This window comes from Vicugna pacos, chromosome 3 (genome assembly GCF_048564905.1).
Source record: "Vicugna pacos chromosome 3, VicPac4, whole genome shotgun sequence".
Classification (NCBI taxonomy): Eukaryota; Metazoa; Chordata; class Mammalia; order Artiodactyla; family Camelidae; genus Vicugna; species Vicugna pacos.
In genome coordinates this window covers 89,094,772-89,121,810 of record NC_132989.1, presented here as the reverse complement: position 1 = coordinate 89,121,810, position 27,039 = coordinate 89,094,772, and the positions used below count along the sequence as shown (strand labels likewise).

Below are 27,039 nucleotides of genomic sequence, written 5' to 3'. Positions count from 1 at the left end.
TTATTTTATATTTCTTAAGTATTTCTACCCATAAGTACAATCAAGTAAAAGCCTTGAAATATGTTCCTTGAATAAACAGAGTAGATTTCTAAGACAAAAATACCACTGCATTTAAATTTGTATTGGAAATGTCATGTCTAAAACACTTTTAATTTATCAGGTCTTTGCTTTAAAGGAGGAATTAAATGAAAGAGCTTACAAAAACAGTAAGAAAGATTTGCAAAGTCTAGAAACATGCTATATTTTCCTTATCCACTCAAAAATATCATTTATCTCATAGAAGTAAAAATCTCAGGAAGGTCGTAATAATTAATGACAAATAACTTTGAACAAATTCTAGTGGGGCTACTCTGAACTCTTTTCTCAAGTAGGTAGGCCCTGACTTTTGGGCTTTCACATTCATTTTTTCATTGGTCAATTTTAGCAAAAGTCCTACTAAATCTTTTTAGCCAGAATTCTTCACCCTGATCACCTTTAGTGTCTGATCAAAGTCATCATTTTCCACCATCCCTCAGATGATGTCTGATTACCCTGGCTGGTCTTCAGCAAGAATCCTGTTAGGCCTGTTTGGTCAGAATCCCTTTTAGCCCTGATGGTTCCTCTTAGTAATTTTTCACCCACTGACCCCTCAACCTCCTCTCTGGCTATCTATCTCCAGTGTTCCCTGCTATATTAGGAACTGCGCCCCATCTGTCTTCCCTACTGCAACATCTTATTTCAGTAGTCTTTATATCTAAGGTGACAGCCTTCTTGAACAAAGTCTGCCTTAATGTTTTAACAAGTGTCATGAATAATATTTTCTTTAAATACTAATTATAAATTTCTGTAGGTCTATCTTCAGAATTAGTACCTATGAACAGATGTTAAAGAGAGGTGATTTGGGTTCAATACAAGGACAAATGCATTCTGCATGCCATACTGTATATGAAAAACAGAAAACACTGCAAATGCAGATCTTCTTCATAGCAGATGGAGGCACATATATTAGGATATGATCTTAAAAGAAGATCAGATAAGAATGATAAAATTAATTACAATCAAAGATATACCTCAAAGTACGCTGCAACTACCCTAACTTTAAGAATAGCAAGAATAAAATATTCTGTCATTCCTATTTGCCCACTGTATTTGATATCTCAGCTTTTTCTCATTTACCTCAAATTCTTACTGGACCTCCAACATCCAAGTTAGTTATAAGATGCCTGGCCTGGCCTCCGTCTTTGCCCTAGACCCCTGGGCTACCCCTAATTTCAACTTTTCCTACTCCATCTGACTGATAGTTCATAGCAACTGTACCCAGCAGAGTCCAGATGTGGCAAAAAGAAGTTCGCAGTGGTGAAGAACTAAACAAGAAGTCGTTGTTTATTATCACTAACAGACAGGCCCACTAAAATACAGAATAGGCATCCTCATGAAATTATGACTCCCAGGCAATGAGTGGACAAAATGATTAATTAGAGGTCAGAGTTGTTATAAAAGGTTCTCAGGTTAGGAGGAAGGTTGAACTAGAAGACCACTAAGTTCCCTTCCAATTCTACTGTTCTGTTTTTCATGAATTTGATAAAATTTAATATATAAGGTTCTTATTAAGCAGACGTAATACTCTTGCTAATAGTCTGTGAACTTAATGAAATTCAGGCTTGATTGAGAGGAAGGGTCTCAGCCCAGGGTTACCAAACTGCTTCTTTCCTACAGAGATTGTCTAGCAAATCTTAAAACCTGGTTAACACAATAAGCAGAAGCTATTTAGCCCAACACTATTTATCTAGACACTGTATAGTCCAATTCACCCCATGGGGAGTCAGAACAATTCTTGAGGCAATCAGCATGAAACTAAACAGATCAGTAATATTGGGCAAGGAGCTATGAAATTGCCCATGAATAATCAATGTGTATTTTGTTAAGGCCAGTTTGATTGTAAAATGTGATTCTCTGGTCTGACAAAATGTTTACCCTTCTTCTGTATTATTTCTTAATAATATATATGTGAGCATCTCATTCCCTACATAACACTTAGCCTTTTTCTGTGTTTAATGGTGGCTTGGAAATGGGGATGGAGCTCAGGCATGAAATATTAAATAAGAGATTTCTTTTTAACAGTAACTTATTTTTTACATTTTTATAATTGTTTTGATGAGTCTGCTTCAAAATGTCCATAAGGCAAAACACCCACATCAAAAACACTCTGATGTGGAATAAACATGTTCACAATCACTTTCCTTTAAAGCCTTGCAAAATGTTCACCTATGTCACTTAAGAAATTCTGAAATCCTCATTTTTTTCTTAAAGAGATAATGGGAATGTCACAACCATTTCTATAACCATGTAATTAATATTTACTTATTCAACTTGGACTTTTGAATTCTTCCTCTTCTTCTCCTACATACAGCAGTTCAATGTTATAAGCAATAGTGTGCTTTTATAATTACTAATAAACAGGCTGACTGCTATAAAAATCCAAAGAGTCAATCTCCTGCACTTCTACTGAAACCCAAAGTCAAATTTATCCTTCACCTCTTATTAACACATTTCCAGGAAACTCTGGATGTCAGCATAGAAAGTGAGAACCTCAGATAATGTCGCATCTTTTCTCACACTAAAATGAGCTTGACAAGGCCATTGTTCTCTGTCCACAGCTCAATATCCTTTTCTAATTCTTCCATTAATTAGTCCTATCTCACCATGATTATATGTAAACTTCTACAGAGACTTTATTTTCTCTAGTCCCAAATCCCTTGAGTGACATTGTATCTCCATAGTACTCATTCCTTACCCCCTCCCCACTTTCCTTCTTTTATTTATTCGATTCCTATTTAATAATGTGACAAGCACTGAAGATACAGAAATGGATGTCTTGGTCTCTTCACCCTCAGGAATACACTTGCTTCAATTTTCTTTTACATGTTTTAGAAGTTCCTTCTCAAACTCTCTAGTGTAGACTCTCCACGAAACTCATTCTTTCCACTATGGTTTCTCCCTGTATGTTCCTTCTCTCATCCATTCCTACTGATTTTCATACAATTCTGTGATGACAACAAATATTTATACCCCACCTCAATCTCTTCTTTGGATTGCCAACTGGCAGCGGAAGTTCATCTTCTGGCAATCTTATCTATAGCTTAAAAACCGTATGTCTAAAGCAGAACTCATCTCTCAAACTTTCTATCCATTTCTGACTTGCATTTTCATTAAAACTTCATTTTCCAGTTTCTTTCCATCAGTTTCATCTCCTCTGCCACTGGTCTATCACTCCTCTTCCTACAGACTTAGCACAATCTCCAATATCCTTGGAAATTTAGAGCTTTGTTTGTTTTAACCACCATTAAGCTAGAAATATCAAATCTCCCGAATGTCTCCCAATGTTCACTTTCGGGATTTGGGGATTTTTTTGTTTTTGTTCTTAATTTGCCTTTTTCTTCTTATTCTGTTTTCCTTCAATGGTTCTTTTTATGAAAAAGTGCCTGTACTTTTATTAACTTTTCTCAACAGACTGCAAGTTTTTAAATTAATCTCTTTACAGGTGTTAAGACATCTGCTAAGCTCATATCAAATTCTGGTAACTTTAGGATTTTCTGAGATTTTCATAGCAAAATGTGTAACCCTTTCAGGCCAAATATTTTTGCAAGTCCTATTTCTCTGCCTCTACTCAGAGTGACTTTCTTCAGCAAATATTTTCAAAAGTCAAAACACGTTAAATCAATTGTCTATTAATGATTCTTTTGAGTAATTCACCAAATTTATAGTCTGCAAAATTTCAAACCTTCCTACTTTTATTCCACTCTGGTACAAAAAAAAAAACACTGTAAGTAAACATAGGAACTCCATCCAAAGTTATTCACATTTTGCAAGATATTCCAAAGCTTTTGAGCTATCATCATTTAATTTGTTTATTTACTTATCCTTGATTTTATAGGAAATCTTGAGGTGTTCCTCTTTGCCAGCTTTATTTTTAATAATTTCTATTAATTGACAGTTTCCAAATGAGATTTTTGGCATATCATTTGTCAAATAATTTGATTAAATTCTCAATAGATTTTAAACAAAATGGACACAAAATTTAGTAGACTGATATTAGCAAAATGTTCAGTCCCATTATGACACTTAGGTTGATTTCTAATGTCATTCTTCAAAGGCTAACATATTTTGTAAATCAGACTTCTAATGGGTAGTAAAAAGAGAAAATGTGTGTTACCAAGATGAAATATATACTTTTATAATTAATACTGGATTCTTCACTATTGTACAGTAAAGAATTTGAGTGGCCTCTGTCCCAGGTTCCTGAGAGGGAACCCAAGTAATAGGAGTGTCTTTGTTATTTATGAACACCTGGGATCACACCTGAGTTTTTACTAAGACAATTACTCAGGTTGGGAACAGGTCATCAGAAAGACAAACCAGGTGATTAGAGAGATGGGGCTTTAAGTCAGTCTGACTTCCAGGGAGGGGAGGGGGACTGGAAATTAAGTTCAGTCATGTGGGCAATGATTCAGTGTTTCAATCATTCATGCCTACCCAATGAAACCTCAATAAAAATTTTGGACACCAAAACTTCCTGGTTGGTGAACATCTACCTGGATGGTGTTGCTTCCTGATTCCCTGGGGAGCAACAGGAAAGCCCTGTGTCTGAGACTCTCCCAGACTTTCTCTTATGTCTTTTTTCATTTAGCTGGTCCTGATTTGTGTCCTTTCTAATAAAACTGTAATCATAAGTAAAGTGCTTTCATGAGTTCTATGAGTCATTCTAATGGATTATCAAATCTGAAGGGGGTCATGGAAACTCCCTGGACTTCTGGTCAGAAATACTGGTGAACTGGGGGCCTCCAAATTTGTGGTTAGCATCTGAAGTGACAGCAGTCTTGTTGGATTTCATGTTCTTAAACCCATGAACTTGGACACTAACTCCAGATGTTTAGAATCACATTGTATCAGAGTACACCCAATCACATACATTTTGAAGTTTTCTTATCTTCTCTCTGTTTGGATACTTGTCATGGCCTCCAAATCAACGAGAGTGTGTGTCCCAAGCTGCTTTCTCTGAATACCCACCAGCAGAATGATATCAGAGAAAAAGGTCCTGGGAAAGTCTCTTGACTTAAAATTAAGGTGAATTTCACACACACACACACACACACACACACACACACACACCACAGTAAGAAGCTATGAGTAAATATCTGAGTGAAAAATAGCCACAAAGGTAAATGCTTTGAGATGAAACCTGTGATTTGGAAGATAAGAAAGTGAGAATTGCCAAAATGAAAGTAACAGAAAGACCAAAAGAAGTGCCACATTTCCTTCCTACAGATCACCTCAGAATAAAAATAGCTTTATAAAGGATTTAATGATTTCCTAACAGCACTAGTGACATTTTGTTTTCTGGGTGGACAAATAATAAAAGGCAACATTAATTTCATTAAACAAAATAAATAAGGTAGGCGATAGATTATGTAAAACTAGAACGTGAAGAAAGGGAGAGTAAGTTGCATTATGGCATCATATTGAGTAAAAGAATACTGTCCTGTAACAGTTTAGCTCACAGGATAAAATTCATATGAAGAAAATTAAGTATTTTGATGGCTTTTTCTTAAACAAGCTCTTAATAAACCTAGGGTAAATAATATTGAACATACCTAGATTTATATTTCTGTTGATACAGTGAATTTATGTAGTAAATTCATGATATGTAGTGAAATCCCTCTATCACTACATTTATCAGTCTAATACATACTGCAAGTAACATAAGATTTACAAACATAAGAATTCCTACATTTAGAGGAGCCAATTTAAGAATTCTCAAATCAGAAAATTAAGACAATAAATTATTCCTGCAAAAATTCCAATAACATTTCACATCAATTCATAAACAAAATTTTGAAAAAGTTGAAATCATTCACTTTTTGAAAATTTAGGACAACTGTTTATGAACACTCATCATATGCCAGACACTTTTTACAAGGTTTCTTGTAAACATTATCTCTAATTGTGCCAACAATCCTGCAAGGTAAGTATTTTGATTTCTATTTTACACATGAAAAACTGAAACTCAGAAAAGGAAGCAACAGAACAGAGAATATATAGCTCCAATGTGGCAGAAAGAGAGATTTTAACCCAGGTCCTTCTGCCTTTAAAACCTAAGTCCTTTAAGTTAATTTATATAGGTCCTTTTCTTATTTCCTATGAGTTTTATTCCAATTTCTGTCTAGGTTAGTTTAATTTTTATTTGGTATTAGGTGTCTGTGGGTTAGAGCAATTTTTTTTAAGTTGTGAATATACTAACACATAAGACACCTGGGTAAAAGTTTTGGCCTCCCCATTGACCATCTGTATCTTCAGACTCAATCATGGACATAGTAAAATTCTTATCTGAGGAAAGGTAATTTGTTAATTAATCAAAACTTAAACACTCAATTAATATAACTTCATTCTGCTCCACAATGACATTTTAAATGATTAATCCCATTCTGGTACCTCACAAACGCATCTCCCACTTAGTATAAGTAACTTGAACAGGAAATTCAGTGCGGATGCACCCACAGGAAACTCTTACTCCAACTCCAAACGCCTATTCTACTGAAAGTGTCATGTCTGCATTAAAAAAAAAGTCAATATGTTTCCTTGAATGTTTTAATGACAGTCTTAAAATAGCAATTAATTATGTTCTGGCTATATATTCCTTTATGCAAGTCCCATTTTATAAGAGCAAATATGCCAAGCGTTATTTTCATTCTTTATAAGGGATCATATTTCACAATCTGATTTTAAAATAAACTTTCCATAATTATCAGTAGTAAGGAACACGAGATGATAAAAAGGAATCATCTCTGATAAACAAGGAACAGGTGGCAGCTTGAGTTACATCTGGTATGAATCTGTATCCGAGGGGAAGGAAAGAAAAGACAGCAGGAGAAAAACATAAAGGGATTTGTAAGGCACACTGGAGCTACACATTTGTATTTGTTAAAAGCTTCCTTTCTTTCTCTGCCCTGTAAACTAAAAACACCTTATAAAATAGCCCAGAGTAATTATCTTGTCAGAAGAATCTTATGTGTATTGTAGTCAAATTAAATTGAACTGAAATTCATCATAGGAAGAAGATATCAGAGAAAAAAACAATGAAAAGGTAAGTGAAAATTGAACTGTCAGATTTAAGGATCAGTCCAATGGAGCTGGCAAATAAACTCTGAGTTATTATACACAGAGTGAATATTTTCTCCTTTGATCCCTGGAATCCTCTGCTACATTCCCTAATGTTCTATCTGGGGAATGGTATCAAATTCATTATAGATTTTTCTATCCGCAGAAACCAATGGGAGCAACAAACGGAGGGTGTCATCATTAAGCTGACATCTTTTCCAGCACATATTCTCTCTGTAGCTTTGGGTGGCCTCATAAAACTAACTCATATAAGACAAATGATTTTCTCTACCAAATATATTTGTGTGTATAACTTGCCTGTTCTACCACCACTAAACAATGTTGTAATGCAGAAGACAGTTTCCTTGAGGGGTAATATCTTGCATGCATAGGAATCAACTTATCAGATTGTTTAAGAGTTATAGAAATAATAAGTAAGCACTCTATTTGATAAAATCACTCAAAGATTATCTTAATTGAACGTGATTTGAAACTTTGAGACAAAATTACTTTGAAGAACATTCTCATTCTGGCAACAAAAATAGAATTCAATTACATTCTTGGCATAGCTTGATATGGTGTAGTAATGAGTTGCGGATAAGCAGCAGAACCTGAATGTTGCTATTTCACTGTGGTTCTGTTAAACTGAATAGCTCTTATAACACGCCAATATTATTCTCTCTCCAATAAAAGCCAGCGTTGAGTCTGTACTCCTAACAATGGAATTACACATCTTTCTGCCTCCTTCCTAATCTGAGATTCTACTAATACCAGTCTCTATAACACCACCTTGATCCTACACAAGTATGATCTTTTTTGAGCTCTATACCTACTCATCTACTTTTCAGGAATGAAATAGGTCTAATAAATTCATTTGGGGAAGGTAATTATTTTAAATAATTGCCATTATTCTCCCACATTTATAAACTAAAAATTAACATTCAAATGCTCACTTTTCATTATGCAATACTTAGAAACTTGCTACTAGATAACTTCGATATTTCAGTATACAGAGAATTTTTCTTATTAAATTATACAAAGAAGTCATAGTTACATTTCCATTTATTTTAAATCACAATATTAAAATTTTACATTAAGTATTTTTAAATAGCCTTGCCTCAAAAGATAACTACAGATTTACAAATTAAAATTCAGAATTAAAAAAGGGTACAATGACACAATTCTAATCAGCAATCACGTGGTATAAATTGATAATTTTTCCCAAAGAAAAAGGAATAGAAGAAAGAAAGCTAAGTACAAAAAAGCAGAATATTGAGGCAGACTAAAATAAGACTCTCTTGTCTATAGGTTCCATGTCTGAGTGGAATTTTCCCATCACAATGACTTTCTGTAAGATTAGGTCTTCTGTACTGTGGGGTGGGTTTCTCCCTAACAGGGAAAATGCCTGAGCAAGAACTCTCAGGTGGTTTCTTTTCTTTTCATAAAAGCAGAAAGCCTTGGGATAAGGACACATCAATGTTGGGGTGAGCCCTACACACCAACAGTAACAGTGTCACTCTGTCCCCCTCAATGTTATTTTCTCTCTGATGCAGGCCAAGAATAGCAAAGAACTGTGGATTTGTCCACTTGAAGCTCATGAAATGTTTTAGGATTTAATACTATTGTCATAAGGAAATGTCACTTAATTGCTTTTAAAATTATGTGTAGTGTACAAAAGAATGAAGACAATCAGGATGAGATAATTGCATCAAAATGGAATGAAGACACTGAGTTGAGATGTACTCAGCTGCCTGCCTTACAAAATATTTTCTTCCTCTCTTTTGGTCTTGCTCTCTGGGTACCTCCCTTCCTTCTTCAAAAATTATTCAGTACCTCCTATGTGTCAGAAACTGTTCTTGGCGCTTCAAATGCAAAGTCAAAGAAAGAATGCTCCTTCCTCTTACAGAGGAGTGAAGATCAGTAACAGAACAAAGTCTTGCAGTGCTGGTGGAAGTGCTGTGATGAACATGCGCAGAGGGAAGGAGCTGGGAGAGCAGAGAGCCAGGCAGCTCTGAGCTGTCCTCAGAACTAAGCATCCTCAGAACCAAGCATGCAGAAGTAAGTCTTAAGCATTAACAAGGGTTATCTAGATACAGAGAGTGAGGGAGAAGGCATTTATTTTAGGCCAAAAAAAAAAAAGTGCAAAAAGCATGATGGCACAAAAGAATACAGCTTCTCAAAATGACTGAGTTGCAAAAAGTGTTCTAAGTACCATCTCTAGCTTACTTTCATTTGTAAAGTCAGCAAAAAATGATTACGGTACTTAAGATCGTCACTAAGAGACTTGCCCAAAATTACACTGTTAATCAAGGCTTAAAACCAGTCCAGACCTAATACACGATAGGACTTTCTTTTCATTGAACTCATGTGTAGCCAGGGGTTTTGTTTTTACTTTTGTTTTTGCTATCTCTACTATTTTAGTAATCATTGTCATTTGTAACTGCACATTGGAAAAATCATTTTTAAAGGCTTTTCTCCATTTTAAGCTAATTTTATATCAGATTTTTTTAATTACATTTTGAACAAAGTTTTCTTTTTAAAAATATTTGATCTTCAGTTAACTTTTTACGTTAATAAACAGGATTGTATCCAGAACACAATCCACTCTTCCTTGCACAGTTTAGGAAAGATACAAGGCCTTCGGTTAATTTCCTGACCACATTAATTTTTTGGAATTTCAAAGAACAAAAGTTGGAAAAATCAGTAAATTGATCCAAAATAGTACTGGTCCTAGAAATTCCCCCTCACGTCTCAGTTTCTTCATTTATTAGGCACATAAATAGCCCCCAATGTTCAGTTATTATGAGAATCAAATTATTTAATATGTGTAGTTTAGAAGATTTTTAGAAGTGCACAGAATAAGCATTATTAAATGTTACTAATTATTTTTATTGTTATTATTATTCATTTTTAAAACAAGTCATATTCATTAAATTGGTAAGTAAAACATGAAAAAAATTTCAAGTGCTCATTGAATTTTAAAATATGCTTGAAAATCTTAGAAACACTGTAACCAACCAAATAATTTTTTACTCAAAACAGTAAGTTTGTTTTTTAAAAAGTAGCTTTAAATTATGTAATTTTGGAGCTCTTGCCCATATGGAAAGATAGATTTATGTTTTGAAAGTTCATTTTGTAAATTCAGAGATGCTGATAACACTGTTACGCACGGCTGAAACTCTGCTTGACGTGTGAAACCTCAAGACTTACGTAAATGCACACTTTGAAACTTTAGTCCATAACTTTTCACCATGTTTAATATTACATTTGTTTATTTGATTTAATCTCACATTTTTGTGTTGATTGTTAACATTGTACAAAAGAAATAAAAACTACTCATTATAGAGTTCTTCAGTAATATAAGATTTATCTGATTTTCACAGTCTTTGCCTGTTCTCATAAAACTCAAATATTCAGTTTTTAAAATGATATAACTTTATATCTAATGCCTTACTATTGTTAATGGAAGCTTAAGATTAGCAAGTATAATTTTAATTAAACTATCATTTTTAAGTGTTTTATGTGCATCTTTTATTATTAATGATTTGCTTTGGGGCCAAGAATATAGCATACCTTCTGCTAGTATATTTTAACATACAGAGTATAACTGATTTATATATCTTGATGGTAAAACTAAGCTTATCTACCAAACCTTCCAGAGAGCTTTGACTAGTGGTAACCCACTGACTGAAATAAAAAACTTGCAGGTGCTCGCCAAATGGATTTCCTAAAATTGTGCTATAAAATGTCAGTGCAAATCTTTTATCCACATTAATATTGAGCAAATATTGAATATTTAATTCAATCTGATATTTTCTTTCCCTCCCTTCCACCCTCCCCTCACTTTCTCTATTCCCCCATCCCCCAGATAATTTTTACTGCATCTTTTAAAGCTGACTTATCTTCTTCTGTTGCCTCTGCTTGTGTTTCTTTCCTTTTACATCTTCCTAGATCCCATGTCATCTGGAGCATGGAATCACTGATACACTCATTTTTCATCTCATCATCTCCGTGTTTAGCAGGAAGACTAATTTATTACTAAAAGATTTTCAGCAATAGTCTTTTCACCAGCATACTAGCTCACCTGCTGAGGGAGAAATTTTAGTGAAGCAATAATTAAAATAGAGATAAGGCAATCTATTGTTGCTCTCATGGTTTACACAAAAGATATGGAAATCAGGAGACCAAATATTTTCCATACCAGATGTCTAAAGCATTACTTGAAACACTTAACTAACTTTCATGCCTATATCCAACTCACCCTAAATTGTAAACTTGATAGTTGAACTGGCCTAGCTATAAGCAAAATAAAACAAAACAAAACCCCAAACACCTGACATTATTATTGTTCTAACTTTTAAAGGACTAAAACATTGACTCCAAAGTCAAATCAGAGACTAATTCTTTGAGTTTTATTACCCTTCTGCTACAGTTATTTAATGTTTCTAAACAAATGTACAAAGAAATTCAATGTGTGAAAAAACACTAAGGGTATTTCAAATTCTTGTGTGACAGTCTGTCCTTGTGGCAAGTATTTTCTTTTTTCTGTCATGCTCACTCACATTTTATACTTCTGGTATTAGCATTGATGAGGATTATGGGCAACCTTGCTCAATTGATGACCTAAACATTTGCTCTGTTTGTATTGTTGAGTAAAATAGTGCAGAGGGTTATTTGTGTATTTCACCCTTCAATTTCTTCCATATTGACATGGATTTAATTAAGTAGTCCTGATTTCTAGCACCTCTTGCTTCCTAGAGCAGGCACAACTGTCATCCAATGACGGCCAATTCCTCAGTCTTTCCTAAGGGCATGGAGAAGCTCATTTTACTGGTGTGTCCACTGGTCCTCATGTAATTTATATGGCTCCAGATTAGTAAATGAGTCTGGCAATCCCATGCCCCATTCCAGGGACTGGTGTAAAATTGGGCATGTGGGGGAGGTTTCATGTGTCCTTCTTGAAAACATCTCCTGACTCAGTAAAGGAGAACTAGAGATGCTATATTTTTCTTTTTCTGAAAATTATATTACCTGGAATTTCTGCCCCATTTTGTGATCTAGGGCAAAGGGGACCCAAAAACGAAAGCAGACATACTAAGGATGGTGGAGCTGAAAGATGATGTAAAAGAACTTGGATGCTGGATGAAAATTTTGAGTCACTCAATTAATCAATTCCATATCTGCTCTATCTCAGGATATCTAGTATGAAGCATAACAAATACCTTAAGTTTAAAGTCAGTTAAAAGTTAAGTTTAAAGTTTATGACTATTTGCATTTTATTTACAAATGCATTTGAAAGCATGCATGTCCTTGCTTGTTAGGCACTGCTGTGTTTGATTCGATCAGCACAGAGGAACCTGTTGATTCCTAAGCAGTGACGTAACTTCCACTCCCTCCACTCCATACAGCTCATACACTCCATATCCACTGTCATCGTTCCCTCAGATATTCCTCACTGTAGAAATTCTTCTGATAACTAATTATGTTGAAGGATAAGTAATAAATGCACACCCTTCACAAGGCACTTCCATTCTTCCAGGGGACTTTAAATCAGACCTTAACCAAGAGGAATGAAATACTTTATCAAAGAATTACAGAAATTGTAAAAGACTTGGAAGGACTTCTCACTTTAATATTCTTTAGTATTTTCCCAATGATATCTGCATATTTAGTCCATTCCTTGGCCTTAAAACTTCATTCTGTTAAGTGTGCTCAAAATATTTTAAAAAGAATGAACTTGGATATCTTGCAGTCTATTTGGGGCTAACATACTAAGGATCCATTAATTTGAAAATATCTGCAATGTTTCCCACAGATAAGCACGGCTTTGTCATCTCTGTACGGGTGGATGTACAACTGCTGCTTTGTACAACTATGTATTGAATACACAGTTGTAGTTATATGTATTTATATCTGGTATAATCACATGGTCAAGATTGAGGGTGCTATATTACTTTGTTTAATTGGAGAAACATGTTTATTCACTTTTAATGGTGAAATAATCTCACCACATATAAAAGACTATTGATACAGAATTTCAAGGACTAATAACTGACTCAGAATTTATTGATTCATTCAACACAATTATAAGCATCTGTTATGTGTCAGGCACAAATTTAGCTGCTGGGGATACAGCACTGAATTCCAGTCACAGCCCTCATGGAGGGACTTTGTAGTGATGTGGGTGGGAGGAGGAGATAAAAAAGTAAGTGCAATATACAAAATGTCAAATGGTGATTAATGATATGGAGGAAAAAATCCAGAAAAGTAGCATAGGGACTGTGGAGATAAGGCAAAGAGCTACTTTTTTTTTTTTAAATAAAAGTAGTCAGGAAAGGCCTTATTAAAAAAATGACATTTGGGCAAACACCTGCATTAGCAATTGATGGAATGTGTTGTGCAAAATATTTTTGATGCATAGAAATTCATGCCTGAGAGTTTGATGAAAGGAGCTTATTAATTTAAAGACATTTCCATGTACATAACAGTCTCTGTATACACGGGTTTCTATTCAAATTTCCCAACAGAATCTGAGCTAAAACACATTTAAAATTAAATTCATCTTCTCCTGAATCGATTTCTCCTTTTTCTCCTCTTACAGCTGAGAAAGGTGCGCAACCACCCATGCATTTCAGTTAAAAAATCAAGACGTCATTAAGAAAGCCTTCCCCCAAGTCACCTCCCAAGCTGACTTGAGTGTTATCTCATCAGAAAAGATGCATTTTCTACTAAAAATCCCTTTGCAAATACTGTCCTAGTACAAATACAGTTACCTGTGAACTCCCTTTATTTTTTTGTTTATTTTATAAATTTGCTCATTTTGTCAGAGAACTAAAATAGAAGAGGGGAAAAAAATGGTTTTGTGTGCTACTAACGGAGAGAGTCTTCCAGAAATAGACTCACAAATTGCTCCCTGAGTGCCATTCCACTCACTACAGTCTCTTTCAGAAAAAAAAAATATATATGGATTGAAAAATGTTAAGATGATTGACAAAAGGTATCTATTACTTCTGACTGCTAACATTTAGCCTTGGGAAATTACACTCTGAGTCGTCTTTTAAGAAGTAAGAGAAGTTTCTGAAAAATAAAATGTATTTACATTACAAGAAATATCTTTAGGATTTGTGTTTTTGAAAAACATTAAATGAGGTTTCTGAACAAAATAATTATTTAATATCTTCTCTTATAATATTAAAATTTGTAAGTGTTACTTAAATTTAAGTAGATGCTCAATAGCACATGCTCAGTGGAACAGCTTACAACTGATCATTAAATGTAATATTCCATTTGAAAATGCCATTAAATGATAAAAATTATTTTTTTTTCTATTTATGAGGCCATTAGAATACATAGCTATTACAGCTGAAAAAGATTTACATAAATTCTTCCAAGCTTCCCAGTTTAGTCCATCTTCCAGATTCTTGAATTATCCCAAACTTAATCTTTTACCTCTCCCACTGCCAAGTAAATATACCAAGGCTTTTACCTTCGGATTTAAAATGTTCTTAGTGTTACAAGTCGTGTTTTTACTTGTCTTTGTGCCAAAGGAATGACCAACATCTGCAGTAGTCTCTCCCTGAATCTACACCTTAATTTTGGCTGGTTTGGAGTATCAATAAACTGTTCACTGACAGTTACTCTCATTACAAAGACACCTAATTGACAAATAGTATTAACTTCCTGGCACAATTAGAGCATCGTGAGAGGTAAATAAAATGAATCAAATGATTCTTCCTTTCAATGTCTTTACAACCTAATACATGAGAAAAAAAAAAAGACATATGGAAATTAGAGCAACACGAGTGTCATATGCAAGAATTGCTAGAGGTCAGAGGAAGATAAAATTCTTCTGGCTGGGATGATCCAGAAACCTTAATAGGGAAGGGAACATCTGTGCTGGGCCTTGGTGGTTAGATATAATTTTAAAAAGTCAAGATGGGGAATTAGCTGTGCTATGTCATATTGCATCTGGTTAAGTGTACATAAAAATAATTTCACAAATTATCATGTATTCAATTTGCAAAACATCTTATAATGTTAAATGTATTCACATAAGAATGTATGAAGTATAAAATTATAGGCCTAGCATAGATATGTTACAATAATTATTTATATAATAAGTAATTTGCAATTTCACAAAAGATTTTTGTCTCCAGTTCTTGAGTAATGAATTTCACATGGAGGAAAAAGTCATTTAAAATGTAATTAACATAACGTTCTCGTTATATTAAAATTTACATTGACAACTAATATGCAAATTCTAAAATGAGCTTTTATAAGAATCTTTCTGACATCACAAACCTTATCTATAAAATATTTTTGTCCTTATGTCTTACATCTAGTTTCCTTAAATGTCCTGAGAAATATGAAGCAATGTATCTCTTTTGAACTCAACTTGAAGAAAAAAACTTTAAAATTAAGGAAATAATATTGTTCTCTGGATTGATATTAAACGTTAGTAATCATCAGATCTCATTAACCAAGGATCAGCCTGGTTGGAATAGTGGAGCTGCTCTTTTGTGTCCCATCTCTAACTCATGGGTCCTGAACACACGCTTGTAACTCACTGACACGGGGAGACTCACAAATGTGATATCCCCTGACTGGTTACAGTGGAGCTAAGCCAACTTAAACCCCTGCAAGGAAGGACTGTCCTCTCACAAGTGTGGTAAGGAAAGATTTGGTTGTTTTCATAGCTGCTGCTTTCCCCTGTTCGTCCTTGTGGATGACCCACCACTGGGTCCTGAGAAGCCAGATGGGAAGAACAGGCCCTAATCGAGACCCAAATCAGTAAAGTAGAAGCCAGTCCTGCATGGCTCACATGAGTATGTCAGGGATGTCAACACCAGGCTCCCAGTGCCTCCCAGGCAGTGATTAGGTGGTCTCTTTCTGACAGTGAATATAAACTGACTTTAGATTCAGGCTTCACAGTAAAATAACTGAAGCCTTTTGACCTCACACACAGCATATAGTGTTCCTTCCTTGTTGCCATAGAGAGAAAAAAAAAAGGAAAATGCACCTAGTCAACCTCACTCCAGTGTGTTCACAACTTTATTCCAGTGTTTCTAAGAAGCATTAGACAAGAGTAGGAGGTGGTGAAGCAAATATCCTACAGTGTCACACTGTCTCTAAGCCAATTTTGAAGACTGCATGACTCCTGAATCCTAACAGCTTATCAGTACTGAAGATTTACTTTTCTAAACAGGCAGTGTTGTTAGTGCTGTACACGTACTCAGTCACTTAAATTTTCTCAAAGTTCTACAAGGTAGATACTATTAATATCCCCATTTTACAGATGGGAACATGAAGGCACTGAAAAACTAACTAACTTGGCTAAAGCCACACAGCTGAAACAACAGGTTGGGATTCAAACAAGGCAGTTTTGTTCTAGAAAAAAGGAGCAAAGAAAAGTAGATATTTTCATTATTCTGAGATGGGAGGAAAGATATACAAAACAAAAGTAAAACAGTAAATTAAAAGTGACATCTGAGCTACATGTCCACTATAGTCTACTGGTGTTCACTCACCTGGATGGGACTAGTCAGTATGTGCAACTAATTTTTTGCAGATGTCATCACTGTTATTTCATGACTTCAAACTTCCTAAAGTAACCTATCATATCAAAAAGGATGTATTTAAACCAAAGTTTATCGTGTATTATATATATGTTTATAGAAGTGAAGCTAATAATTCCACATACACAGAACTATTAAATAGAGTAGAAATAAGACATGAAGTCACTAATTTTAAAACTTGAAGATATCCAAAAAAATTAGTCCAGTCCTCAGAGCTGACAAATGAAAAACAGAAATACAAGGTTATTGATGGTCAAATAAACTCCTCATAGCTGATCTGAGTCAGTATTTTTTCCTCTATGTCAAGCTATAGGGTACAAAGTCATATTTTTACTACAGTCATCCTCAAGTTCTAGGTTGTAAACTACCTCGTAAGTTGGACCCGACTAACACTAACTTAGCCAGTCTCCCATGTCCTGTCTCAAAGAAGAGAGCCCCTTGCCTTCCTTCGTTTGATCATGTTTCTGTCTCCCACATATGCCTGTTAGGGTCCCTCAAAGATCCTGCAACAAAAAGAGCACAGAGAGAAATTATTAAGGGGAGAATTTAGCTGTAGATAGAGATAATTTAAAACAAAAAGAGCACAAACACAAAAAAGGGGGGACGTTAAATAAGTGTTGATTTCCAATTGAGTTTTTAATTGTTCACATTGTAATCCAAGGCTTAGATATTAGACACAGAAAAAACAACAAAATATTTTCATATTTTGGAGGGTGGAGAGGTATGACACATCAACTTGAATGATAAAGAAAAGGGAACTTAGAGTTTATATGTATAGAAAAAAGAGGAGGGAAAGACAGTTTTTCCTTTCCTTTTTGTTTTTTAAACAGGGTAGCCATGGAGCAGAGCAAGTGGGATTAACTGCTCATTGTGCTAACGGATTAATTTACATGAGTTAATGCACCTCTGCAGGTTGATAGGTTAACTCCCTTGGATAGCTAAACTGGAAATGTGCTAGCAGTTAGAAGCGTAAATTCCCTTGACGACCCTAGTCCTCTGGAATATTACTTGAAAGATACAGACTGAGGTATCCCATTTAAAGCCAGGATCCTGCATACAGCTTTAAGGCTTCAGTCCATACAACAGTGGAAGTTGCAGAAGGCTGAAAAATGGCCCTGCAAAGATTTCCATGTCCAAATCCCTGGACCTGTGAATATATTAGGTTATATGGTAAAGGAAAATTAAGCTTGTAGATGGAATTATGGTTGTTAATCAATGGACCTTAAAATAGGCACTTTATCCTGGACTATCCAGATAGACCCAATGTAATCACAAGGGTCCTTGAAAGTTGAAGAAAGAGAAAGAAGAGGAGAATTGGAAAGAGATGTGACTGAGGAGTTAGGTCAGAGTGAGTCAAACTGAGAAGGGCTCAAAACTCCACTGCTGGCTTTGGAGGTACGAAGGAGCCACAAGACGAGGAACAAGCAGCCTCTAGCAACCAGGGAAGAAAAAGAAACGAATTCTCCCCTCGAGTCCCCAGAAAGAAACGCAGCTCAGCGAGACCACGCCAGACTTCCCACCTACAGAACTGTAATATCTGTCGTTCCTACAAACCACTAAATTTGTGGTAATCTGTTACAGAAGCAAAAACAAACAAACAAACAAAAAAAAACCCAAAAAACAAAAAACCTAATACACCGGCCTAGCACAGTTATCAGAAAATAAATCAATAAGCATTTCTGATCACCGAAGCTTATATGGTTCGCTGTTTGAAACAGAATATCTTAGTAAACCTTTTGGAATATTTTGTTTTAAAAATAAATTCCAGAATACAACAACAACAACAAAAAGACATTTCAGTTCCACTGGCCATCAATAGCCAAGGTTGGCTACAGTCTTCCCATCATATCTTCAATATGCTGCAGTGACTTTCAAACCTATAAAATCAATGCCTCTATTTGTAGGAAATATTAGCACCATTTTATTAATTAAAGGAATTAATAAAGGAATCCAGTATATAGCCTACCCATATATATACATTTTTAAAATATATAATCCTCTATAGGTAATACATAGGATAAATGACAAGAAAATAAGAATCATGAAATAATTAAGTGCAGACAAGGCTGCACCAGAAGACAGGATGAAGTAGTTACATGTTTGCCCTACAGGTAGAATCACCACGAATGTACCTGCAGACTGAGTCAGATCTGTTGCCTCTCAGATACTGAGTAGGGGAGTGGTTTTGTGTGATATTGAACACTACTTGATTAAAGTGCCAAACCAAAATTTTATGTCATTTTTTCTTGATCTGCAGAGAAATTCCTTTATCGAAAACTGCCGTGCATGTTAACTGCAGAATAGTCTTCAGTTGCGCAGCATTACCTGACAAGTTGCAGGATGGCTAGAAACTCAGCCGAGTCCTCTAAGCACCAGTACCCCCTCCCCTACCCCCATCAGTCATTAAGATAATAAGAAAAGGCTCAGGCTTCTCTTTCCAAGCCTTTTTATCTTTTGACTTATCCGTACAGATTCAAGTCAGGGGTCACTCCCTCCAGGAAGACCTCACTGACCGGCTGGGAAGCTAGGTTAAGCCTTTATACCTCTCTGCATCCAAAAACCCGTCTTTTCTCCATTATTGCTAATAGTAACAAATAAAATGGTGTAAACCAGGGGTGACATTACCCTGAGCGTTTACCATTTGCTGAGCTTCCTGAGTTCTGCCATGATTTATCTCACTTATCTCACGTCGATGAAAATACTTTGGTTGTAACAGTGAGATATGGCAACAGCTGGAAGGACAGTTTGTGTGCAAAGAGAAGGGATTGTTGATGTTGTTTTGTTTGCTTTGTTTAAAGCAGAAAAAAAATCACCCTTGTGTGGAGGTAAAGGTAGCAGCAGCTCAGAGGGAGAGTTTCTATGAATCAGAGAGCTGAATAAAGTTCTAGAAAAGATAAAAGAGAACAAATAGGAAGGCTCATCTTAGACAGACTCCTCTCCTTCCAGTGTGAGCACTACCTGTGAGAAATGTAAGAATCAGCTTCAGGAGCTGTTTTCAGCCTAAGAAACTGCTTGAGCTGAGTATGTGAAAAAGAGAGGGCACTGGGACTAAGGAGATGAGGAGGCTGTAATTAAAATACCAGTTGTAGGGTCTGGAGTAGTAAGGAAGAAACAAATATGTTACGGTGGTGGAAAACTGGCTGGATAAATAGGATAACAAGTCTCAGGTCTTGAACAGAGAAAAGACTAAGGTTAATGAAAACAAGTGTGGCAGGAGACGTTGGTAGGGATCAGTGCTGGTGTAAGGCTGTGGGGTGATAAAATGGCCATGCGTGTGGAGAGATGACACAGTGCTGAGGTCACTGTCAGGGAAGAGGTACAGACACTGGAACATCTGCATGCTGGTCGGTTGTGGACAAAATGATAAGCAGTGATCCCCAAGCGAATGAGGATGTGAAAGGATTTCAACCTAAAATGGAGCCGGAGGATATGAAATGGAGAATCTCATGCCTGTGCCCTCAGAAGAACGAAACTGAAGAACTGAGAGATTAATTTCCCAGAAAAGTCTGATGTACAGAAGACAGAAGCACCTCCTGACCAATGAACATCCTCCAAGAATCTCTCCCCATCCTCAAGCCAGTGAATTTACTGCTTGGACTCTGGCTGGACGTCCTCCTCTTTGCCCTCCTTACCCATAAATAAACCTTCAACGGATTTGCCTGTAGCTTGCACAGCATTCATTTCCTGACTTGCAATTTCCAAATAAACTCAATTTCTGCTAATTTGAGCTTGCTTCAGTTTACCTCTTTATTTAGGTTAGCAAGGAAGAGATGGTAGAACAGGAAGTTATAAGCTTCAGAGGGTTTGTTACCTCCAGGTGAATGGGAACATGTATTTCTTATGGGCAGTAGTAATATTTCAACAGATTCTGGCATTCTATTTGATAATTCTTATGTATCCAATGGTTGCAAGTGTCAACAGTTAATTAGGAAAAGGAATCCCTTAATAGTTAAGCTTCTTTAATCAGTTGACACTGGACAAGTTGTCTAAGCAGGGAGCCCCATGATCTAAAAATTTGCAGGTTCATGGGTACACTGGCCACATCTTTGACACCCTGCAGTGACTTTGTCCTTGACTGTGAACACTGCCTAGTCTACTTAGAAAATAATATCAATCATCAGAGAGAAAACACCAGTTGGAAAGGTACAGTAATTATTCCATTTATAAATATTTTCCTCCTTCAATTTTCGTGTTTAAATGAAGAAAATTTATTATACGTGTGTACCTTTTCAAGTTCTAAAATTTCTATAGTTCCAGGTAGATTGTGACTAACAGAATTGTTTATTGATAGTCAATTTCTAATCTTTTTTTCACATTATTTTGTTTAAAAGTTCATCCCCATGAAATGTATTAGTCAAATTCCCCGTCATATTAAGTAAAATAGTATATTGGAAACAAGGACCCAAATATTTTTAAATATTTAAGATCTTAAAGTATTTAGGATTTATAAAGAAAATAAAAGGAGAAGGAAGGAATCCTTAATTAGAGATGTAAATAATTGAAGATATTTCACCAATAAGACTGATCATGGAACATCAGTTGAAGTCACTATTTGAGTGACTTAGAATATTAGCCTAATCTTTCATTTTTCATAGGAGCCAAAAATATCTTAGAGAAAAAATAAAAAATAGAGGATTTCAAGTAGCTGTTGGTTTTCAATTATCCATGTATTCTTTTTACACATTTCAATGGCTTTAATAAATTTTATTCTATTATATCATATTTTCTAGATCAAAAAGTTTGATTTTGCTTAGGAAGTTTTCTCTTCCTGAAATGGACTATTTTTTTAGTTTTTTTTATTTCCTTGTATGTCACTCAGTACATATAAATGTGTTTAAAGAAATGTAGTTACATAGTTTTAGTATAACTATTCAAATGCAAGCAATTAATTATTTTAATGCTTTAGAGGGATCTGTACTTGCATAAACAATGTCATAGAATAAGACTTTACAAACCACCCTAAGTAGTGTCCACTTCAATGTAAGTGCCAGAGAAGGATCACTGAGAATTGAGACTTGTTTAACAAGGAGAAGTTGTTTTCTTCTTTCTCTAGATACCTTCATTAAGGCATTGTCAGAAAATTCAGGTTACTTCTTAAAAAAAAAAGTCATGGGTCAAACTATTTCCATCTTGGAAATTTTAAGAAAATAAAATGTGTTTTAAAATACCCTAATGCTTTTATTTTTAAACTATTGTTTAATAAAATCACATTGTTTAATTTTCAGAAGAGAATACTAATTTGAAAAACAGATTTTCCTCTCAAATCCTTTGGATCATCAAAGAAATATTTTTCTTCTATTAGTATTCTAATTTCTAACTAGTATTCTATTAGTATTTTTCTTATTTTTAGAATGATGGCTTTATTAGCCCTTAAACACACACAGACACACACACGCCAAAAGACACACACACGCCGAAAGACACACGCATAGAGACATCAGTAGAGACAGCCGGATTGACAAGGACATAGATATACACACTCATACACACTCACATATATGACACATGGGACACAACGTGCTGTGTTCATATTAGCAACTACAAGGTCAGTTTTCTATCGGTAACCTTACTTACCCCTGACAGCCAGCCATATTTAGCAAGACAGTAAAACTGGTAAATCTCTATGACACCCAGGCAGAGTTCCAATGGGAATACCCACATGTTTAACAGACAGGCAAGAAACCTCATTTAACCTTGCTACTGCCAACACAAAGATTCAGAGAAGCAAAACAAATGTGTTCTGGGCTCTCTAAAAGGGTACAAGAGGATATTGATATTTGTTATTATTGTTCCCTAATATTCTCTAAATTGAGAGTATCTTTGTTCTGCCCTGGGGCTGGGCCGACATTTTAGGAGGTATATTAACACTTGCAGACTTCTTAGGGAACTCTGAAAGTATTCAGTGTCAACTTACTAAATGGTTTCCCTTAGTGAAATCAAAGTGCTATCATGCCTCTCTCCCCAAGTGCCTCAGAGTCCCAAGACTCAGAGGAAAAAGATATTTCCTCTGCTGTTTGATGATGGTGCATCTTCTTTGCTTTGAGGTGGCCAAGGTATCATGATACAATGATTCTGTTATTTTAAATTCAGGTAAATTGCTGCCTCTGGCATCCTCTCTTTGAGATGAAAGAAGAGGTATCAGTTTTACTGAATCAGTCACAGAGAAGAGACATTCTAGTGGAGCCAGCGCACCGAGGCATTCCTGACTCGTTTACTGAACATGAGAAGCCCTGGAAAATAGTCCCAGCTTGAAATGTGGACCGTTGTTGCCTAACTTTTCTGGGTCCTAGTTTCCTCAAATGAAAAGTTAAATCATTAGGTAAATAATTGCCAAGGCAAATTCTTGCAGTAGCATTACTTGACTTTTAAGCAATTAAACCTCATCATTAGCAACACTGGGAGGGAGTCTTCCAGAGAAAGAAAGAGAAAGAGAGAGAGAGAGAGAAAAAGAAAAAAAGAAAGAAAGGAAGGAAGGAAGGAAGGGAAGAAAGAAAGAAAGAAAGAAAGAAAGAAAGAAAGAAAGAAAGAAAGAAAGAAAGAAAGAAAGAAAGAAAGAAAGAAAGAAAGAAAGAAAGAAAGAAAGAAAGGAAGAAAGGAAGAAAGGAAGAAAGGAAGAAAGGAAGAAAGGAAGAAAGAAAGAGAAATAAAAGGAAAGGAAGGAAGAAAAGAAAAGGGAAAGAAGAGAAAAGAAAAAGAAAAAGAAAAGAAGGAAGAAATAAAATATAGACACATGTTCCACGCATAGATTCTCTATTTCTCCAAATTACAGCTCTGTCTATACAGCACTGAGCTCTTCACTCCAGCTGCATGTTAGAGATGTCTCCTTACATTAACCAAATTCATCATCTCTCTCACCCCCAAATAACCTCCCCCTGCTACCCTCTCTCAGTTGGATAATGTTGAAAAGACAGAAGTTACATTAGTGTGTGTATAGAGAATGGAATTAGAAATGGGAAGGGAAGTTATCTGGAAATTCTGGTCTGTGCTATGTCTAACTTAAAACTAAGAGTAATCTGGAACTGGAGTTCAGGGCAGAGCTGGGGGTGAGATATATATGTGGGAGTCTCTATAGGGGACATGGTGAGTGTGGAATGAATTTACCTAGTGAGAGAAATGCAAATGATAAGCCAGGCAATAGGGAGGAAAAGGAGATTTTGTGTTGTAAAGTAAGAGATGAACAGGCATTGAAGTGCATGTACATGCAAACTTGTAAAAGCTAAAAGCCAAAAGCCTTCTAACATCCAAGCTGCCAGGACCAGTGATGCACAAGGAGAAAGTCAACCCTCCAGGAACTGTGTTCCCAAACCTGGTTACTTCACTCTGCTTCTGAGTTGAGATATGTTTAAAGTACAACTTAGAGAAATTAGCATAGACTTTGAAATTCTTGAGTCCAGCATCTTATTTTGGCTCTATACTTGTTAAGATATATGGTTTTACAGTATTTATTTGATTCTATATGAAACAAACAATAACCAAACAACCAAAAGACATTCTGTTCCTCAGTGTCTTGTGGATATGATGGCATTTGCCTCATTCAGGTTACTGAAGATTAAATAAGGCAGTGCATGAACAGAGCCTTGCTCATCGCAGGTGGTCAAAATCATTAGCTATTCTAAATTGCCATATCATAGGAACTGTACACAGAGGCAACACAAAGACTGCAATCTATAAATAACTCATTCAGCTTGACTCTCCATTGAAGAAAAATTAAGCTGACAAACTGGAGTATCGAGGAATAAATAGTTTATGTACACAAACATACATGGGTCAGCAGTACACGTGGAGAGTGACATGAAACACATGAATGGCAAACAGCAAAACTCCAGCTGCTGCTTTTTCAGAACAGGGGATGAGAACATGGACCAGCTGGTGAAGCTGTGTTTTCTCCCTGTCAATGGCCACTTCATGATAGTCTTTAAACAAGGACCCCCGGAGGGGGTTGAAGTCTCCCGTGAGTCATAAAATTATGTGCACAGTTCTATGCTCTGTTATGCACATTTTTTTTTCAGGGAGAAGAATCCATAATTTGCATTAGAATTATATTCTGAAGAGAAAGTTGCTGACTGGATAAACTAAATTAGAGTAGCTCTGGAACTTTTGCATCATCCAAAATAAAATTAGAAGATTATCTAAAAGGAGACAAAAAAGAGCTAGAAAACAAAAAGGTGCTTAAAATGTCCTTCAAAGCAAATAGTACTTTTATCTGCTTGACTGTTAATGATTTGCTTGTTTATCTTAAAAGAGAAAGTTCCTTCTAAGGGACTTCAGATAAAAACTGCAGAAGTTACATCAAAAAAGAAAAAAGACAACAAAAGACATCATGTTTGGGGTTTAGAACAGTTTAATGTTCCTTTGGTATTAATATCTGATAGTTCTTAAAAATCATAGTCAGTGAGCTGCTTTTTATCACTGTTGGGAAAAAAATTTTCTGTGATGTTTCGGACTCTGGTGATGGTTGCCATGAGGGTAACTGGCTGTGTCACTGGCTAAGTAGTCTCTGTGGGCAGGTTGCACAGTATTATTTTCTATTTTTTTAAAACCTTTTTATTTTCTGTGCGATTTCACTAAAACAAACATGAGACGATGAAACATGGGACATGGAAATGACATGGAACTTTCTTTTCTCTCTCATTTAGGGCACACGGAGATAATGAGCCTATAAGAAATGATAATTAGATCATTACTATTTGTCCAGGCCTGCTCATAACTCACCACCTCCTGGCTTCAGGAGGATAAAGCCAAGAGGCATCTTCAAACTAGCAAGGGTAGTTACCGTAATTTGTTTAGATGTGTGGCCATGTCATTTTATAACAAGAACAGATTAAGTCACTACCTTGATTTGCTCTATATAAACAGTTACAGTTATAAGCAGAATTTCCCACTGTGCACTCCTTCTCTCTCCTTTTCTCTCTCTCCCCCTACTCCTCTGTGTGTGTGTGTGTGTGTGTGTGTGTGAGTCTTTCTCTCAGTAACATCAGTAGAACAGCAATAAGAAACAGGTGAGTTCAAAGCAAAATTTTTGATTAACTGAATCAAAAATATTTTTCCTACTCCCTCCTCCCTCTTTTCCCAGAAATCTATATACTCTAGATCCAAATGTGTTAAATTACTCATGTTCTTCAAATCATAGTACTTTTCTGGTATTTAATAACTAATGTAGGATCATTGGAATTCTCATTTGTAATGAAATATTTTAGTATCTATAAGAACTTCAGAGCCCCTGAAAACATTCTTTTCCGTGTAAAATTGTACTAAGAAATGATACCACCCATCAGGAGACCCCACCAGAAACCTACAGGCCAGCTCACATGGAAGGAGAGGTCTTAACAGCATCTCACTTTGGGCTATCAGACCGGAAACAGTTGGAGGGGACAGAATGCACTTTGTTGGCAGTTCCTGACCTGGGAACCAGCAAGTCCGGAGGGATATTGAACAGATCTTCCGCTGCCAAGAGGCTTGCAAGACATTTAAGAAAAAAGTCACACACCTCCCAAGATAAATGCCAATGAGGGTTCCAGCCAGTGGGTATTACTTTGGATTGCAGAAAAGAGAGCTCTGTGGGTTAGAGAAGTTAGGAAACACTTCCTGGAAAAGCGGTGTTTAAGCAGACTTTAAATAGCCCAAATTTTTGTCTGTGAAAAGAGAACCCTGGGAAGTAAGACAGGAAAAGTCTAAAAAGCGAAGTTGAAGTACTTCACTTCTGTCCTGTTATTAGTAAATAAGACTGAAATCATAAAGGCTATGGGAGATGGGTACAGAGTTGGACAAAAGAGATTTTTTTTTCCTATTTATGTCTTTCTCATCTCTGGCCAACTATCATAAAGTGCTAAAAATGAATAAGGCTTCTAAAAATTAGACCGTAGGGAAGGACCCACGTTGATTAGACCACCTTGGGTAGTGAGTGGGTGAGCATGTCTGGCCTTTGTCATGTATCTCGGTGGCATCTGATTTATTGAGTAAATTTTCCTCCTATGGTTTGGAAACAAACAACAAAAACTAGTGAAGTTTTTTGCTCCACTATAGGTAGGTAATCTCAGCAGCCTTTTCCAATAAGGAATAGCTTCCAGAACCTCAGGTGCTGGAATCTGATCTCAAGTCGCAAGCAGCAACTCTGAGAGCTCTGGATATGCAGCCAGTATGGCAGGTTTTAGTGTGGATTCTGCCACCGACCTTCGGGCCAGGGTTTCTCACTTATAAAATCAGCAGCTGAGAGATGACAACTAAAATCAACTTTCCTTCTAATCCTAATCCTTTTCTAATGTTACAATTCCAGGAAACCAGATTATCGTTTCTGTTACAAATATGTATAAATTAAAAATAAATCAGATCT

General features: G+C 35.8%; 1 protein-coding gene and 1 long non-coding RNA gene across 2 annotated transcripts in view; one reads left to right on the top strand and one right to left on the bottom strand.

Moving 5' to 3' along the window:
- The window catches only part of HCN1 (hyperpolarization activated cyclic nucleotide gated potassium channel 1), a 320,367-nt gene that overhangs the window by 208,666 nt on the left and 84,662 nt on the right, over window positions 1-27,039 (bottom strand). The window lies entirely within an intron of this gene.
- Window positions 20,669-25,578, top strand: LOC140689773 (uncharacterized). Its single transcript, XR_012064878.1, has 3 exons — window positions 20,669-20,852; window positions 22,800-23,028; window positions 25,346-25,578. It is a non-coding gene; the product is annotated as an uncharacterized lncRNA (long non-coding RNA).